At 45.4% G+C, this 19,759-nt stretch overlaps 1 protein-coding gene across 1 annotated transcript in view; it reads left to right on the top strand.

The window, feature by feature from the left end:
• Window positions 1-11,505: 11,505 nt before the first annotated feature.
• Window positions 11,506-19,759, top strand: part of CAST (calpastatin) — a 330,646-nt gene continuing 322,392 nt past the window's right edge. Inside the window, exon 1 of the mRNA XM_075325071.1 lies at window positions 11,506-11,576. The gene's annotated coding sequence lies outside the window, so the exon portion shown is untranslated. The remainder of the gene's footprint in view (window positions 11,577-19,759) is intronic.

Below are 19,759 nucleotides of genomic sequence, written 5' to 3'. Positions count from 1 at the left end.
AAAATTGCCCAAATGGAAAATTGTCCACATGGAAAATTGCCCACAAGGAAAATTGCTCACATGGAAAATTGCCCACACGGAAAATTACCCACACAGAAAATCGCCAATTGCCGCATCGCAAAGTTTCAGATCTATGATATTTGAGGTGCAAGGTGAGGATGTTCACATGATAGGTGATCAACTTGTGATTTATAGTTGACCTAGTGCAAAACTGCAAAAATGCTGAAGATCTGTGGTTTGTAGCAGTCTGTCATTATCAGCGATAGATAGATACAGTCTGCTCTCATCTCTCACTGATTCTGCCTTACTCCTCCCACCAGCCCAAAACAGCAGCACATGCAGAACCAGCAGCAGTGTGATCCAGAGGAGCAATCACTACTATCTGTACTCACAAAAGTATCACTGTATTATCTGTTGAGTACATCATCATCTCAGTGGGAGCCCATCAAAAGCAGGGTGCTGCTGGCAGAGATAGTTGGTCCTGAAAGCCCCAAAGGCACAGCAGAAAGCTGAGACTGTCGCTTGTACCATCTTGTGATTGTGCTGGGAATGTATGATATGTTTTTGCAGGGCCGCCATCAGGGCATTACTACTGTGACAGGTATAGGGGGCCCGGTGAAGAGAGGGGGCCCGGACAGACCCGGGGTATTTACTTAGTTTTGTTAAGCCCCGAGCAGGCCAGGCCTCCCCTCTTCACCGGGCTCCAGTCACAGCCGCAGCAAAGGGGCCCTGCCGTTTCAGCCACTGCACACATACACTGCTAAATTGCAGGCGAAGCCCTTCCAGGGCATCGCATGCAAATTAGCCATGTGGCCGGAAACAAGGCACGTGGAGCAGAGCAGGGAGGCAGCGCGTCATCCCGCAGCCCAATGTGATGAGGTCATCACTCTGCGCCTCATCACAATGCTGCGGGCAACGCAGAAGTAGCGAAGACACGGCATCCGGCGGTGAAAGGTACGCGCTCGGTGAGCTGAACACCGTGGGGGGCGGGGGCGTCCCTGCCTTGGTTTAGCTGAGGGGTTGGAACCGTGGGTCTGCAATGACTTTTTCAGCCCCCCAATGCTGTGTGCAGCCTCCAGTCCTGTGTGCAGCCCCCCAGTGCTGTGTGCAGCCCCAAATGCTGTGTGCAACCCCTTTGTGCTGTGTGCAACTCCCCAATGTTGTGTGCAGCCCCCTAGTGCTGTATGCAGCCCCCCCGTGCTGTGTGCTGCCCCCCAGTGCTGTATGCCCCCCAGTGCTGTGTGCTGCCCCCCAGTGCTGTGTGCCGCCCCCCCCAGTGCTCTGTGCCACCCCCCAGTGCTCTGTGCTGCCCCCCAGTGCCCTGTGTCGCCACCCCAGTGCTCTGTGCAGCCCCCCAGTGCTCTGTGCAGCCCCCCCAGTGCTGTTTATCACCACCAGTGTTGTGTTCCCTCCAATGCTGTGTACCACCCCCAGTACTGTTTGCCCCCCTAGTGATGTCTGTACTCTGCAATTGCTGACCGTGCCACTCAGTGATGTCCGTACCCCTCTAGTGATAACCGTGCCCCCTAGTGATGTCTGTGTCCCCCTAGGGATGTATGTGGTTCCCTAGGGATGTCTGTGGCCCCCTAGGAATGTCTGTGTGCCCCCCCTAGTGATGTCTGTGTACCCCCCTAGTGATGTCTGTGCGCCCCCTAGTGATGTCTGTGTGCCCCACCTAGTGATGTCTGTGTACCCCCCCTAGATGTCTGTGTGCCCCCCTAGTGATGTCCGTGCACCCCCACCAGTGATGTCTGTAATGAAATTTTTTGAGGGAAATACTTCTTTTTCTGGAACAACTTCAAGGGTGCTAACACTTTTGGCCGTGTGTGTGTTTGTGTTTGTATATATATAAATAAATAAATATATATATATATATATATATATATATATATATATATATATATATAAAAAAGCTGTAGTACCTGGGTGTTGCCCGGGGTAGTAACTGTCTCTCTGCCTCTATCCCAGTCTCTGTGTCGCTGTCTGTCTGTGTCTATGTCTCTGTCTGTCTGTTTCTATCTCTTTGTCTTTGTATCAGTCTATCTGTCTCTATCTCTGTGTTTGTCTGCCTCTTTTCCCATCAGTCTCTTTCCCCGTCAGTCTCTTTCACCGTCTGTCTCTCTCTGTCTCTCTCTGTCTCCCCACCAAAATCATATTACCTCACACATAAGCTTCTTATACTAACACTGTCCTTTGTTCCTATAGCAACCAATCACAGCTGCTATTAAAACCAGTAATTCCAGGCTCCATTTGCTTTAATGGAGGCATGTTTTTTTGGAGAGTAACTGTAAAGTGCGGGGTTAAATTTTACTGTCAAAACATAGTCTACGACGTTCCCTGGGTCACATGAGGCGTCTGTGCAAAATTTCGTGATTGTAAATGCAACGGTGCAGATTACTTTAGCAGACACACACACATACATACATACATACATACACTGAGCTTTTTATATATATATATATATATATATATATATATATATATATATATATATATATACACACTAGCTGTAATATCCAGAATTGCCTGCGATGGTAGCTGTCTCTCTGTCTCTCTCTCCCACTGTCCCTCTCTCCCAGCCTCACTTTGTCTCCCTCTCTGTCTATCCCTTTCCCTGTCTGTCTCTGTCTGTCTGTCTTTGTGTGTCTGTCTGTCTGTGTGTCTCCCTCTTTCCGTCTGCTTCTTTCCCTCTCCCTGTCTGTCTCACTCCCTATCTGCTTCACTCCCTGTCTGCCTCTCTCTGTTTGTCTCTTTCACTGTCTGTCTCTCTCTGTCTCCCTCTGTCTCTATCTTTCTTTCTCTGTCTCTCTCTCCGTCTCCCCTTCGATATCATATTATCTCACACATAAGCTTCTCATACTAAGAATATCCTTTGTTCCTATAGCAACCAATCACAGTTGCTATTAATGACCTGTAGCTCCATTGACTTTAATGGAGGCAGGATTTTTGGTGAAAACATAAAGCATGGGGTTAAATTTTCTCCTCAAAACATAGTCTAACGTTTTCTGAGTCTCATGAGGCGTCAGTGCAAAATTTCGTGATTGTAAATGTGACGGTGCGGATTCCTTTAGTGGACATACACTCACACATACATACAGCTTTATATATTAGAGATATACAGTATATATATATTTTTTTATATATATATATATATATATATATATATGTATGCACACACACACGTTTTTCCAAGCATGGCGTCGAGAGTGTGGTACGTTTGAGGGGTGGAGGGTGGTACGTTTGAGGGGTGCAGGCAGAGAAGGGGTGCAGCCTATGCGGAGTCTCAAGGGGGCCCAGAAATTTTGCAGTATGGGGCCCTGAAATTCCTAGTGGCGGCCCTGTGTTTTTGCACTGGTGTAACTAGAGTCCAATGGGCCCCAGTGTGAAATTTGGACCTGCCCCCACCACTCACACATGTTTTTCACATGTATGGGCCCTTGTAGCGTTCTAACTTCTATCAAGACTTATGAATTGCCTCCCCTCCCCCTTCATTATGTAGTAATGTCCCCCGTCCTGGTATATATGCCTATCATCCTGGTGAATATGTCCTCTTCCTGGTATATATGTCCCAATGCTGGTATATAAGGTCCTCATCCTGGTATGTATGGTCCACGTTGTCTCCATCCTGGTATATATGCCCCCTTCCTGGTATATATGTTCCCATCCTGGGTTACATGGTCCCCAATCTTAGTGGGCATTCATGTCTGTTGGCAATTTTCTGTGGACATTTTTCACATATCATGTGAACATCCTCACTTGCACCTCAAATATCATAGATCTGAAACTTTCTGATGCTGCAATTGGCAATTTTCTGTGTGGGCAATTTTATGTGTGGGCAATTTTCCATGTGGGCAATTTTCCACAGGGGCAATTTTCCACGTGGGCAACTTTCCACAGGGGCAATTTTCCACGTGGGCAATTTTCCGTGTGGGCAATTTTCCATGTGGGCAATTTTCCACAGGGGCAATTTTCCACGTGGGCAATTTTCCGTGTGGGCAATTTTCCATGTGGGCAATTTTCCACAGGGGCAATTTTCCACGTGGGCAACTTTCCACAGGGGCAATTTTCCATGTGGGCAATTTTCTGTGTGGGCAATTTTCTGTGTGGGCAACTTTCCACGCGAGCAATTTTCCACAGGGGCAATTTTCCACGTGGGCAATTTTCCGTGTGGGCAATTTTCCTGTGGGCATTTTTCTTGTGGGCATTTTTCATGTGGGCAATTTTCATGTGGGCATTTTTCATGTGGGCATTTTTCTTGTGGGCAATTTTCCTGTGGGCATTGTTCTGGTCACCCAATTATTCCTGCGGATTTTTCCGCACGATCCCATACTTACCTGTCTTGATAGAAGACACCGGAGTCACTTCCTCCAGTGCAAAGGAGCACAGTAGAGCCAGGAGCAGGCAGCAGGAGGTGGGCGGGGCCTGCACGACCTCCGGTCATGTGACAGCCAGAGCTAGTTCAGGCCCGCCCACCTTCTCCTGCAAAGTGCAGTCAGATACTGCCGGAAAGTGAAGTGCTGAGTGATGGAGGTCAGGATTAACTCAATCATCACTCCAGCACTAGTTCTGCATTGAGGATGCAGTGCCGAAGCCATGGTCCTGTATCCTCAATGCAGAATGTCCACAGGACATTCCGCAATAAAACCGCAGCATGTAAACAGACAAAGTTGTGCTGCGGTTTTCTGGGAGCTCCTGCGGAATGTCCTGCGGATATAGCTGCAGGACACTTTCCCCGTGGGCACATAGCCACTTTACACGCAAGGACATCGCCAAAGAGATGTCGTTGGGGTCAAGGAATTTGTGACGCACATCCGGCCTCGTTAGCGACGTCGTTGTGAAACGCACGAACGACCGTTAACGATCAAAATTACTTACCTTATCGTTGATTGTTGACGCGTCGTTCTAATCCTAATTATCGTTGCTGTTGCAGGACGCAGGTTGTTCATCGTTCCTGCGGCAGCACACATCGCTATGTGTGACACTGCAGGAATGAGTTACATCACCATACCTGCGGCTGCCGGCAATGAGGAAGGAAGTAGGTGGTCGGATGTTATGCCCGCTCATTTCCGCCCCTTCGCTTCTATTGAGTGGCCGCTTAGTGACGTCGCTGTGACGTCGCACGAACCGCCCCCCTTAGAAAGGAGGCGATTCGCTGGCCACAGCGACGTCGCCAGGCAGGTAAGTACTTGTGACCGTTCCTAGCAATGTTGTGCGCCACGGGCAGCGATTTGCCCGTGATGCACAACCGACGGGGGCAGGTGTTTTCACCAGCGACATCGCTAGTTGATGTCGCTGTGTGTAAAGTGGCCTTTAGACAAGTCTGTGAAATACTGAGAGGATATAGTCTGGTCATATGAGACCAAAATTCAACTCTTTGGATACCACAATATACACCATGTTTGGAGGCCAAAAGGCACTGCACATCACCCCCATACTAACCATGAAGTTTGGAGGTGGGAACATCATGGCGTCGGGCTGTTTTTTAGCATTTGGTAGTGCCAAACTTTATATATTTGAAGGAAGTATGAATGAACATGTGTTCTGAAACATTCTTGTTAAAAATCTGTTGCCATCTACCAGGATGATGAAAATTGCATGATGGTGAATGTTTCAGCAAGACAATGAAGACAATGATCCCAAACACACAGCCAAGAAAACTCAATTGGTTTCAGAGAAAGAAAATAAAGCTGCTTGAATGGCCCAGCTAATCACCTGACCAGAATCCAATAGAAAATGTATGGAAGGATCTAAAGCTCCAAGTCCATAGAAAGAGCCCATGGAACCGGCAGAATTGGAAGAATGTTTGTGTGGAAAAATTGGCCAAAATTACACCTGAGCAATGCATGCTACTAAATTCTCCATACAGAAGGTGTCTTGAAGCTGTAATGACCAATAGTGATGGGTGAACCCCCCCGATGTTCGGGATAGGGAGACTCGCCTGAGCTTTTTGTAAAGTTTGAATTCGGGGCTGGAGATAACGCGAACTTGCGTCCGAACCCCGAGCTTGGACTTTACAGTTATGGGATGGGGCGGGGGGGCTGTAAAATAAAGAATATAGTTAATTATAAACATTGTCATTATACTTACCAGTCCTGCAACACATCCTGCAGACCCGCTATCTCCTAGCCGCTTCTGCTTCCGGGTCCGATCATTACCTTCCGGGAATATTAACTGCACTGTTCGTCACTCGGCAGTCTTCAGCTTTTTTTGGCCATTTTCGCGGTGAAGTCAGGGTTCACTCGGGTCCATGGCTTAGCCGTGAACTCGATTGAACTGTGACTGTCACTGTCAGTGTCAGCCTGCTTCTCGCTCTGTTGAGACACTTTTCTGTACAGAGCGATGAAGCAGAGCTGACATTGCTTTCCCTGTGGACTACGTCAGACTAAGAATTTTCTTAAAATAAAGATGGAGTCTCTACATATTTACAGTGCCTACAAGTAGTCTTCAACCCCCTGCAGATTTAGCAGGTTTGATAAGATGCAAATAAGTTAGAGCCTGCAAACTTCAAACAAGAGCAGGATTTATTAACAGATGCATAAATCTTACAAACCAACAAGTTATGTTGCTCAGTTAAATTTTAATAAATTTTCAACATAAAAGTGTGGGTCAATTATTATTCAACCCCTAGGTTTAATATTTTGTGGAATAACCCTTGTTTGCAATTACAGCTAATAATCGTCTTTAATAAGACCTGATCAGGCTGGCACAGGTCTCTGGAGTTATCTTGGCCCACTCCTCCATGCAGATCTTCTCCAAGTTATCTAGGTTCTTTGGGTGTCTCATGTGGACTTTAATCTTGAGCTCCTTCCACAAGTTTTCAATTGGGTTAAGGTCAGGAGACTGACTAGGCCACTGCAACACCTTGATTTTTTTTCCCTCTTGAACCAGGCCTTGGTTTTCTTGGGTGTGTGCTTTGGGTCGTTGTCTTGTTGGAAGATGAAATGATGACCCATCTTAAGATCCTTGATGGAGGAGCGGAGGTTCTTGGCCAAAATCTCCAGGTAGGCCGTGCTATCCATCTTCCCATGGATGCGGACCAGATGGCCAGGCCCCTTGGCTGAGACACAGCCCCACAGCATGATGCTGCCACCACCATGCTTGACTGTAGGGATGGTATTCTTGGGGTCGTATGCAGTGCCATCCAGTCTCCAAACGTCACGTGTGTGGTTGGCACCAAAGATCTCGATCTTGGTCTCATCAGACCAGAGAACCTTGAACCAGTCTGTCTCAGAGTCCTCCAAGTAATCATGAGCAAACTGTAGACGAGCCTTGACATGACGCTTTGAAAGTAAAGGTACCTTACGGGCTCGTCTGTAACGGAGACCATTGCGGTGGAGTACGTTACTTATGGTATTGACTGAAACCAATGTCCCCACTGCCATGAGATCTTCCCGGAGCTCCTTCCTTGTTGTCCTTGGGTTAGCCTTGACTCTTCGGACAAGCCTGGCCTCGGCACAGGTGGAAACTTTCAAAGGCTGTCCAGGCCGTGGAAGGCTAACAGTAGTTCCATAAGCCTTCCACTTCCGGATGATGCTTCCAACAGTGGAGACAGGTAGGCCCAACTCCTTGGAAAGGGTTTTGTACCCCTTGCCAGCCTTGTGACCCTCCACGATCTTGTCTCTGATGGCCTTGGAATGCTCCTTTGTCTTTCCCATGTTGACCAAGTATGAGTGCTGTTCACAAGTTTGGGGAGGGTCTTAATTAGTCAGAAAAGGCTGGAAAAAGAGATAATTAATCCAAACATGTGAAGCTCATTGTTCTTTGTGCCTGAAATACTTCTTAATACTTTAGGGGAACCAAACAGAATTCTGGTGGTTTGAGGGGTTGAATAATAAATGACCCTCTGAATAAACTTTTCACAATTTAAAAAAAAAAAAAAAAAAAAAAGAAATAACATTCTTTTTTGCTGCAGTGCATTTCACACTTCCAGGCTGATCTACAGTCCAAATGTCACAATGCCAAGTTAATTCCGAATGTGTAAACCTGCTAAATCTGCAGGGGGTTGAATACTACTTGTAGGCACTGTATCTACATATTTCTAATAAAAAAAAGTTTTTATGTGTGGTTGTTATTTTTACTGTTTATTAGAAATTCATGGTGGCCATGTCTAAATTGGTGTGACACCATGAATTTCAGGCTTAGTACCAGCTGAGAATTCAAAGCTGGTATTAACCCCTTTATTACCCAGCGTGCCATCGCCATCAGTGCCGTTGGATGAGCCTTGTAAAGCACCTGGAAGTGGTGTTAAGAAACAAAGCGCCATTTCCCGGGGCAGCTGCAGGCTACGGTTTTTAGCTTAGGGGCCGAGAATGCTTTTTTTTGTGCTTTTTTTTACAGCCCCTGGACCCGAACTGTAACACGGATTTCCCAGGAAAACTGGTGTTCGGGACCTTGTGCACGAACACTATGGTGGGCCTTGCACACTACTACATCGCAGGTGCGAGGTCGGTGGGGTCAAATTGAAAGTGACGCACATCCGGCATCGCATGCGACATCGCAGTGTGTAAAGCCTAGATGATACGATTAACGAGCACAAAAGCATCGTAATCGTATCATCGGTGTAGCGTCGGCGTAATCCATAATTACGCTGACGCGACGGTCCGATGTTGTTCCTCGCTCCTGCGGCAGCACACATCGCTGTGTGTGAAGCCGCAGGAGCGAGGAACATCTACCGGCGTCACCGCGGCTTCCGTAGGATATGCGGAAGGAAGGAGGTGGGTGGGTTGTTTACATCCCGCTCATCTCCGCCCCTCCGCTCCTATTGGCCGCCTGCCGTGTGACGTCGCAGTGACGCCACACGACCCGCCCTCTTAATAAGGAGGCGGGTCGCTGGCCAGAGAGACGGTCGCAGGGCAGGTGAGTGCATGTGAAGCCGGCGTAGCGATAATTTTCGCTACGCCAGCTTTCACAAGATATTGTACCTGCGACGGGGGCGGGGACTATCACGTGTGACATCGCAGCATCGGCTTGCGATGTTGCAACGTGCAAAGCCCGCCTTAGTGTTCAGTACACACCCTGAACTTTGCAGTTCGGGTTCGTCCATCACTAATCACCAACAAAGGCTCTTGTAGGAAGTATTAAACACATTTCAGTAATGGTACTCAATACATTTTCGTTGTGTCATTTCTCATTACACTGGTCAACACAAAAAAATTAGCAGCAAAGGTAATATGTCTGTTTTATGGAGTTTCATGTGCGGATTCCAAACATATGCTTAGTTTTGCTCTATCACATAAAGTTTCTCAGATAGAAGTATTTTTGTTATTACGCTATTTCTGCATTTTCAATGTATGTGGTTTTTCCTATGTTATTCCCATTGCTTTGCTTATCTTACTTAATTGTGAATTTTCTTACACGGACAACATCAGTAAAGGTTTTAGTGAGATTTATGGGAAGGAGTATTGACAGTGCAGTTAACCAATGACTGCTTCTCGGAAAGTCACATGTAATGGGGAGGAACTAATTGTTATGAGGCGGTAAGATTTTAGTCAGTCAGAAAACGACGGTGATGGCAGCAAGGGCTGGTATGTGAGAGTCTGACAGGAGACAGGCCTCTACAGGGATCTGGGCCCTGCCACAGGGAGATAGCAGGGAAGGCATCTGTCATCTCCGGGGAAATATCTACATACAGTCTGTATCTACATACATACTGCTCATCGCATTTTTTTTATAGTTTGTCACCACCATTAAACTGAACTTACTCTACTGTTTGATTTGATTTAAAGGAGAAAAATGCCCCGACAGTGTATCAATCATCCGGACAGATTGTGCTATGTGTGTGTGGTTCTTTTACACCAAAAGGCCAAGTACGTTCAATCACTCATGATATTAAAAAGATGTACCAGATGTACTTTAGGTGTCCACTTGGTGATCAAGACAAAAGCTGGGCCCCTCATGTGAAATGCTCAAGTTGTTCAAATGGTCTTCATGACTGGTTGAAAATGAGGAAAGTGGCTATGCCATTTGCTGTTCCCATGATTTGGAGAGAACCCAAAAATCATAGAAATGACTGCTACTTTTGTTTTGTCAAACTGAAGGGCTTTTACTTATTTATAAAGGAAATATAACATACACCTGGTCAGGATGGACTGGGACCACTGCCCCATCGACACTATCCAATGTGTGGGGATTTCAAAACAAATTTACCTAACGTACGCAGTGCCTAATGCAAGGGCGCGAGTAATACTCTATTGGTGCAGTGAAAATCACTGAGTGTACAGAAGGACCTGTCAGTGGGTCAGCACAATGGCTTTCAGACTTTTCTGCAATGCTAAACTCTCTCTCCAATGTACACCAGAAATAGCAGCAAGCTGGTGGACGGGAGGCGACACTGCAGGAGTCACCTGCATTCTATTATACTCCGAAACACTAAAAGAAGACATGTATTATTATTATATGGTTACCCAATCATAATTTATTAATACAATTATGACTTTATACAAATATGACTATATAGCCTAGCCATTGACCAGTTTTGCTTGCAGCCTGCTTTCTTTTAAAACCTAGGGGCCAATAAAGGCCTAAGACACACGGCATGAAAATCGGAGAGAGTGGAATGCGATAAAACATCACATTCCACTCACACCAATATTAGCCTATGTGTCAGCACACATGAGCGATTATTTTCTCAGCCCTAACCGGATCGAGAAAACAGTCACAGCATGCTGCGATTGTAATGCGTTCCTGGTTTCCCTCGCACCCAGTCAAGTCTATGGGGCGAGAGAAAAATCGCACTGCACTCGCAGTACACTGGTGTACCTCAATTGCAGGGTGAGAATGGCAATAGCCAGTTACGGAGGAGAGAGGGAGATAAATCCCTCCCCTCCGCAGCTCCAGCCCTCCCCTCCTCAGAGCTGACCCGCCCCCCGCAGCTGAGGTCCGATCGCATGATCGGACCACAGTCGCAGTGACACTCGCATGACACTCGGCTCCCGCTGTGCTGCCAGTGTGAGCCGAGTGTCATGCGGGGATCTCAGTAGATAAAAGTTAGTAAAAGTTATACCAACCAAACTTCAGGTAGTTCCAAGACTCTGCAGAACTTTCTCACCAGGATCATGTTTTACTTATAGCATCATGAATATTCTCTATATTTAAATATTTAATGAACTATCGGTGATTTGCTTCCATATAGTCAATATGCAATTTATCAATGCATCTTTCTATTGGCAGGGTTGACATATTGTACTGACAACAGATGCACCAGTCTCCACTCCATATAATGTATATATAATAGTAAATTGTGTTACAGTAAATCATTGGTATGTTGTGTCACAGCATATGAAAAAGCCATCTGCAAAGGAGGGTAATCCTCGGCTATACACAGGGCTAATCTATGAAGTATTAACTCCATGCACTGAAGAAAATATTTCTGCATACTGCCAAGAGGCAGAGCAAACAGCTTGTCTCATTGGCTAAAAATAAAACCCTTCCTTTAAGCGACCTTTCAGAAAGTCTCTACATAATAAATGACTGAGTAATGCATCTCTAGGTGGATTACTGTACAAAACATTGCAATCATTGTAATCTTCAGCACAGGAGAGCTCGAAGACGCTGCCTCTGTACACGCTGACTGCAAGGTAAGGAGCGAAGACAGGTTGCTTTCACAAAAACTAGAACATAATTGGTAACTAAGCGTCTTCCAGGTCTAGCAATGGGTGGTTTGGTTGATGCAGGAGAGTCACGGACACAATCTCTTTTTGCTATATAGGGGTTGCCAGAGGTTGCAGATAAACGCACCATGTACAAATAGTAAAATGACATATTCCGCACTGTACACTAAATCATTTAAATACATTATATGTCATTAAGCTTGAACCAGATTGCAGCTGCAATCGAAATTATCCAAACACCATTGAAATTAGATTTTTTTTACAGTTTTCAAACTTTCTGCTGTTTGTAATAAATCAGTGGAGCAAGAAAAATGTAAATACCTGAACACAACAAATATAACTGGATTTCTCCAAATTCAATACAAAATTCCAAGTTTCTCGGTATTACAGTCTTAGGATACGTGCCCATGATCCAAACATACTGCATGTCTTCTTGCGGAGACACAAGTGTTCTCTGCAGTAGAATACAGCATCCGTGCCCCATAATCAGGGTTCTGGGGGCGCAGCAAATTTTCACTGTGTTATCCCACCCAGAACACTCACCTCTTCACAAGAATAAGTTGACCTGCTGATGCTCGGAAAGCTTCACAGCAGGTCAGTTTACGCTGGATAGAAAAGAAGCACAATGGGCAGGAGATTTCTATAAATCCATCCACTGTACTTCTACTGTACAACGCAGCATTTTATATGCAGGGAAAACACACTGCGCCTAAAGCACTGCTATTATACGATAACGATATTGGTACAGATATCGCTAGCGTGCGAACCCGCCCCCATCGTTTGTGCGACACGGGCATATCGCTGCCCTTCGTGCACAAAATCGCACACCCCCGTCACATGGCTTACGTGCCCTGCGACGTCGCTCAGGCCGGCGATCCGCCTCCTTTCTAAGGGGGCTGGTCGTGCGGCGTCACAGCGACGTCACACGGCAGCCGTCCAATAGAAGCGGAGGGGTGGAGATGAGCGGGACGTAACATCCCGCCCACCTCCTTCCTTCCGCCTAGCAGGTAAGGAGATGTTCCTCACACCTGTGGTGTCACACATAGCGATGTGTGCTGCCGCAGGAATGAGGAACAACATCGCTAATGAGAGGTAAATGATTTTTTGTTTTAGGACAACCTCTCCGCGGCAAACGATTTTGGCCACTTTTGCGATCGTTTTAGGTCGCACATAAGTGTCACACGCTGCGATATCGTTAATGATGCCGGATATCGTAGCGTGTAAAGCCCCCTTTAGAATTCATAGAATCATATCATGTTAGAGTTGGAAGGGACCTCCAGGATGATTGTGTCCAACCCCCTGCTCAATGCAGGATTCACTAATCCATCTCAGGCAGATGTCTGTCCAGCCTCTGAAGACTTCCATTGAAAGAGAACTCACCACCTCCCCTCGTGGCAGCCTATTCCACTGATTGATCACCCTCACTGTATCTTCTCCCTTTCAGTTTCATCCCATTGCTTCTCGTGTTTCCATGGGCAAATCAGAATAAGGATGATCATTCTACGCTGTGATATCCCTTCAGATATTTGTAGACAGCTATTAAGTCTTCTCTTAGTCTTCTTTTTTGCAAGCTAAACATTCCCAGATAATTTAACCATTCCTTGTAGGACATAGTTTGCAATCCGCTCAACATCCTGGTAGCTCTTCTCTGAATTTGCTCCAGAATTATTCAATACCTTTAAGACAAGTGTCTTTAGTACTTAGTAAAGTCCTCTATGGCTGTTATGACCTGCTGCAGACATGATGTATAGCCAGACACCACCTGAGGAATCTTTATATAAAGAGTAAAAAAGTGCTCTCCAACCTCCCTATTTGTTGCAAATATATATTCCTTGTAATATACTGTATGTATAAAATGAGATCTAGAATTTATAAACAAGTTAAAATGTCTTATTTCCACCATGTCCTGATTCTAACCTATGAGCCAAGTGTTCCAGCTCGATATAGCAAGACTTCTACCCTGCCTCAGAGCTGCCTTAGGACATATGTACATAGCTGAATTACATCTGCATTTTTACAGCGCCATAAAGGATGGTGTATAAGACTGCACCTCTTTGAGGTTTACATTTTATACATTGTTGCATATTCTTTGGTAGCATTATATATAGGGGTATTTTACACTGGAAGCAATTAATATGGGCTAAAGAGATGAACAGTCGTTTGGCACTTCTGTACAGTCTTTGTGCACTGAGTTCTGCTGTGTGAATTACTTTCTATGGGTTAATACTTATTATTTTTACCACTCCCCTTACATGTTCTATCTTTTTTGCCTTTAACCCTCTCTTGGTCTTTCCGTTGGGCAGATCATGTGCATCCACTTGGTTGCATCCATTCTTCGTGGACTACATTTCCGAACATTCTTTGCGCCTCTTTCTGTTCTTTGTGCACACCATCATCTAATTTCTTCTACTGCAGCCAGGGGAAGCCAACCACTAACATAACTTATGGTCAACATCTATACGTGCACAACCACAGTCAGGAGAGTGCTCCATGGGAGGATCTAAGGGTGACACATAGAGCTCAATGGCTTCTTCAAGTATCAGAATAATCACAATGAACCTCTAAGGCAGACCTGGGCAAGGGGCGGCCCGCGGGCCACATCCGGCCCGCCTACTCTCTGTGACCGGCCCGCCTGGTTCAGGGCGTCCTTGCTGGCCGGTCACTGATGAGGGCAATCTGACCTGTTGTCCAAAGCACCAGGCTCCGGGAGGCCAGTGGTCAGATTGCCCTCATCACGTGCTGTGTGCCGGGAAGGGAACAGAGGACAGATCCTGCAGCGCCTCACAGTGTAGGCAGCGGAACGCAGAAATCTCTCCTCTATTCCCTGTCCGACACTTTTTTCTGTGACACACGCGCACCCTGATATCGTCAGTACGGCGCGTGTGTGTCAATTGAAAAGTTCACGCCCGGCAGGAGAAGAAGCTGCAGCGGAGGGGGCCCGTACAGGGAGAGAAGCAGCGGCGGGGGCTCCTACGAATACAGCATCGGCGCAGCCTGGCCATGTGAAAGAGAAACCGCTCAGCGGGTGGCAGGTACGGAGGTGCCTGAGGAGGGACAATAAGAAGAGAGGTGAGTGGTTACTAGTAACCTGCGGGGACAATGGGTGGGGAAGGGTGTAACTGTTGACAAATATTTGGGGTGGTGTAGTATATGGGAATATAGTTTTACAGGTGTGGTATATGGGGGGGTGTAGTGGTGTAGTATATAGTAATGTAGTTTTATAGGGGTGTAGTGGTGTAATATAATACAGGTGTAGTATATAGGGGTGTAGTATATAATACAGGTGTATAGAGGGGTGTAGTATAATACTACACCTCTATATACACCTGTATTATACTACACCCCTATATACACCTGTACTATACTACACCCCTATATACACCTGTATTATACTACACCACTACACCCCTATATACACCTGTATTATACTACACCCCTATATACACCTGTATAATACAGGTATATATAGAGGTGTAGTGGTGTAGTACAAATCAGGTGTATATAGGGGTGTAGTATAATACAGGTGTATATAGGGATGTAGTATAATACAGGTGTATATAGAGGTGTACTGGTGTAGTATAATACAGGTGTATATAGGGGTGTAGTGGTGTAGTATAATACAGGTGTATATAGGAGTGTAGTATAATACAGGTGTATATAGTGATGTAGTGGTGAAGTATAATACAGGTGTAGTATATAGGGGTGTAGTGGTGTAGGTTATCACAGGTGTATTATATAGTGATGTAGTGCTGCAGTTTATTACAGGTGTAGTATATAGTGATGTAGTATATTACAGGTGTATATAGGGGTGTAGTGATGTGGTATATAGTGGTATAGTATATAGAGGTGTAGTATATTACAGGTGTAGTATGTGACGGGTGTAGTGATTTAGTATATGGGGATTGTGTGTGTATGTATGTATACATTGTGTGTATGTGTATATATATTATATACACACAGTATATATATGCGTGTTCATGTGTATATATATATATATACATATACATATATATATATATATATATATTTATATATATGTACAGTCATGGCCAAAAGTTTTGAGAATGCTACAAATATTAATTTTACAAAGTCTACTGCTTAAGTTTTTCTAATGGCAATTTGCATATACTCCAGAATGTCAGAAAGAGTGATCAGCTTAACAGCAATTACTTGCAAAGTCAATATTGGCTAAGAAAATTAACTTTAACCCCCAAAACACATTTCAACATCATTGCATTCTTGCCTTAAAAGGAGCAGCTAACATTGTTTTAGTGATTGTTCCATTAACACAGGTGTGGGTGTTGATGAGGACAGGGCTGGCGATCAATCAGTCATGATTAAGTAAGAATGACACCACTGGACACTTTAAAAGGAGGCTGGTGCTTGGTATCATTGTTTCTCTTCAGTTAACCATGGTTATCTCTAAAGAAACACGTGCAGCCATCATTGCTCTGCACAAAAATGGCCTAACAGGGAAGAGTATCGCAGCTACAAAGATTGCACCTCAGTCAACAATCTATCGCATCATCAAGAACTTCAAGGAGAGAGCTTCCATTGTTGTCAAAAAGGCTCCAGGGCGCCCAAGAAGGACCAGCAAACGCCAGGACCGTATCTTAAAACTGTTTCAGCTGCGGGATCGGACTACCAGCAGTGCCGAGCTAGCTCAGCAATGGCAGCAGGCTGGTGTGAGTGCTCCTGCACGCACTGTGAAGCGGAGACTGCTTGAGCAAGGCCTGGTTTCAAGGAGGGCAGCAAAGAAGCCACTTCTCTCCAGAAAAAACATTAGGGACCGACTGATATTCTGCAAAAGGTACAGGGAGTGGACTGCTGAGGACTGGGGTAAAGTCATTTTCTCAGATGAATCCCCTTTTCGATTGTTTGGGACATCTGGAAAACAGCTTATCAGGAGAAGAAGAGGTGAGCGCTACCACCAGTCTTCTCTCATGCCAACTGTTAAGCATCCTGAAATGATTCATGTGTGGGGTTGCTTCTCAGCCAAGGGAACCGCACCACTCACAGTCTTGCCTAAAAACACAGCCATGAATAAAGAATGGTACCAAAATGTCATCCAAGAGCAACTTCTCCCAACTGTCCAAGAGCAGTTTGGCGCCCAACAATGCCTTTTCCAGCATGATGGAGCACCTTGCCATAAAGCAAAGGTGATCACTAAATGGCTCATGGAACAAAACATTTTGGAGATTTTGGGTCCATGGCCTGGAAACTCCCCAGATCTTAATCCCATTGAGAACTTGTGGGCAATCATCAAGAGACGGGTGGACAAACAAAAACCAACAAATTCTGGCAAAATGCAAGCATTGCTTATGCAAGAATGGACAGCTATGAGTCAGGATTTGGTCCAGAAGTTGATTGAGAGCATGCCAGGGAGAATTGCAGAGGTCCTGAAGAAGAAGGGTCAACACTGCAAATATTGACTTGCTGCATTAACTCATTCTAACTGTCAATATAACCTTTTTGGTACTCATAATATGATTGCAATTATATTTCTGTATGTGATGTAAACATCAGACAAACACAATTAAAAACCAGAGGGCAACAGATCACGTGAAAATAGAATTTTGGTGTCATTCTCAAAACTTTTGGCCATGACTGTAGAACCGAGTTAATTATATTAGTCCGGCCCTCTAAAACCATCCCAATTTCTCATGCAGCCCCATGGGAAAATTAATTGCCCACTCCTGCTCTAAGGTGTGTGGAATAGAACTTCCAGAATTTGCAAAAAGTCATTGCAATGGTTGACATGACAGCATTGAACACACGCAGCCAACTGATCTGCAGAGGGATCAATAATGGCACTGTGGATACAAGCCTTTCCATGGATACTGTTTTGTTAATGTCGTTAATATTAATCTTATACTGACTCAGTTTAGGCAGTTTTATATTAAAATAGGCCAATAATATTCTCACAGTACATAGCCGTTCAGAAGCTATAGCCATGGCAAGTAAATATTTAGAGGCAGTGGAGTATTTCCTTCATGAGTCACACACTTATCTGACAACATGGATATTCTTTACCTGTAACCCGCCCGTCCACACCCTCACCTTTCTATAAAACCTTATGCTTGTATGTTTATGGTGATTGACAGAGAAAGTAAAAGTTTTTATAAATGATCAGATGTTGCTGCGAGTCTGTGATAATGCATTGACTGAAGGTGACTATGTACACATAGGAACGAGACTGAACAAGGCGAATGGATACAATCTACAAAAGTGCTGTATTCCAATCTTTCCCTTTAAGGCCCCTTTCACATGTCAGTGATTCTGGTACGTTTGTGCTTTTTTTTTTAACGTACCAGAATCCCTGACATACGCAGACCCATTATAATGAATGGGTCTGCTCACACGTCAGTGATTTTTCACTGCACGTGTCTCCGTGCGGCGTACCCGCGTGTGCGTGATTGCTGCACGGAGACATGTCCATTTTTTTCTGGCATCACTGATGTTCCACGGACCACGCAGTGGTGTGGTCCGTGAAACACGTGCCAGAAAAAAACGTGCATTTAAAATAATAAACATTTTAACTCACCAGGCTTCCAGCAATGTCCTCTGCAGCCCGTGCAGCTTGCTCCTTCTAAGCCGGCTGATTACTGTCGCGCATATTCATGATGCGCGACACAGCCGACCCGGAAGTAGCTCCTGCAGGGGTCACCGCCGGCCGGATGCTGCGTCGCGGGAGCGATCAGCACCATGGACAGCGGGAGCGGGCGCAGGTGAGTGAATCTCTAAGTGCAATCACGGGCCACGGAGAACGGAGCCCGGATTGCACTTAGACAACCCACGTGTGCCGTGATTTTCGGCACACGCAGGGACATTTGCGTGTTTTACACGCCAGTGAAAAACGTCTGTGTTTTTCACTGACGTGTGAAACGGGCCTCAGGGAGACTTAATAAAAACTGACCCCGGAACTGAAATATTTTGCTGCTGCAGACACTCATCTAAATTTAAAACTGTTGTCCACTACTAGGACAACCCATTCTGATTCCACATGTTTACCCCAAGTAAAATAATAAAGCCTATACTAACCTCCCTAACCGGCCCCCTTTCATCAGCGAGGGGGAAGATGGTGACCCCCTGACCGAACCTACTGCTTGTCCCTGAGGTCCCTCACCACTCTAGATAGGTTCCGCATCTATGTGCCAAGCCGAATACCTGACCCTAGGTATCCCTACTGCTGGGCCCTAAATAGGAATCGAATGGGATGAGCTCTTCATCAACCCCACTAAATAACTATAGAAAACACAAGGGGTACACACAGGGGGAAAGCATGAACTACTTATCATTAGATGATTCAGGAAGACATTTAGCAGAGCATTCAGCAATGATTTAACAGAGGAGTGCAAACCACCTGCTTGCAACCTCGGCTTGAAGGAACTGAAAATATCACCAGCACAGTCAAAAGGAAGGAAGGGGTATTTAAACACCAAGGGAATAGAGATAGTCAACAGCTGGGTGGAAGTCGAACTCCTGCAGGGTCCAAAAGGGAGAGAGATGACTCCAGCAGTAAAGCTACCTATACCAATGAATAGTGACAGCAGGAACAATGGAAAGTCAGGGAGTATTCTGAGTAACCAGACGCTGTCCTCTTCTATGGCCAGAAACCACTTGACTGTCTGTCACATGAGACACACCCATGACAACAACCCCTTTAAAGAGGTTGTCCTGCATTAATATAGTTATGAACTGCAGTATCTGTGGGATAGGTCATCAATATGAAAGTGGAGGTAAAACACCTGGCACACCCACCTACCACCACTCATTGACAGCCTCTGGATATATCCAATGTATTGGGAGGAAAACCACAGCCCTATACACTAATGTGTGTCGCTGCCAAGTACTGCACTTTACTTCCCATTTATTTAAATAGGTGATAATGATTAGACACGTGGATCAATTAATTACAATGTAGAGGTGTCGGAGAGGTTTACTCCAGTCTGCCACATGAATGCTTCATATAACCAAGCATGTGTATGGGAAGTCAGGAGAGATGGCTCGCAGCCAAACTTGAGGTGTACTGGAACCTTTGTTGCCACATCCACTTCCATGGCAAATGATAGCCAATTTCCTGGAAAACAGAGAGTTGCAGCCCCTTATTCCAAGTTTTGATGGAGATTGTGACTTCCTCATGTATTATA

The sequence above is a fragment of the Anomaloglossus baeobatrachus genome, chromosome 1 (assembly GCF_048569485.1).
Source record: "Anomaloglossus baeobatrachus isolate aAnoBae1 chromosome 1, aAnoBae1.hap1, whole genome shotgun sequence".
Lineage (NCBI taxonomy): Eukaryota > Metazoa > Chordata > Amphibia > Anura > Aromobatidae > Anomaloglossus > Anomaloglossus baeobatrachus.
Note: the sequence above shows the minus strand (reverse complement) of the source record. Positions and strands in the feature narration are given on the sequence as shown.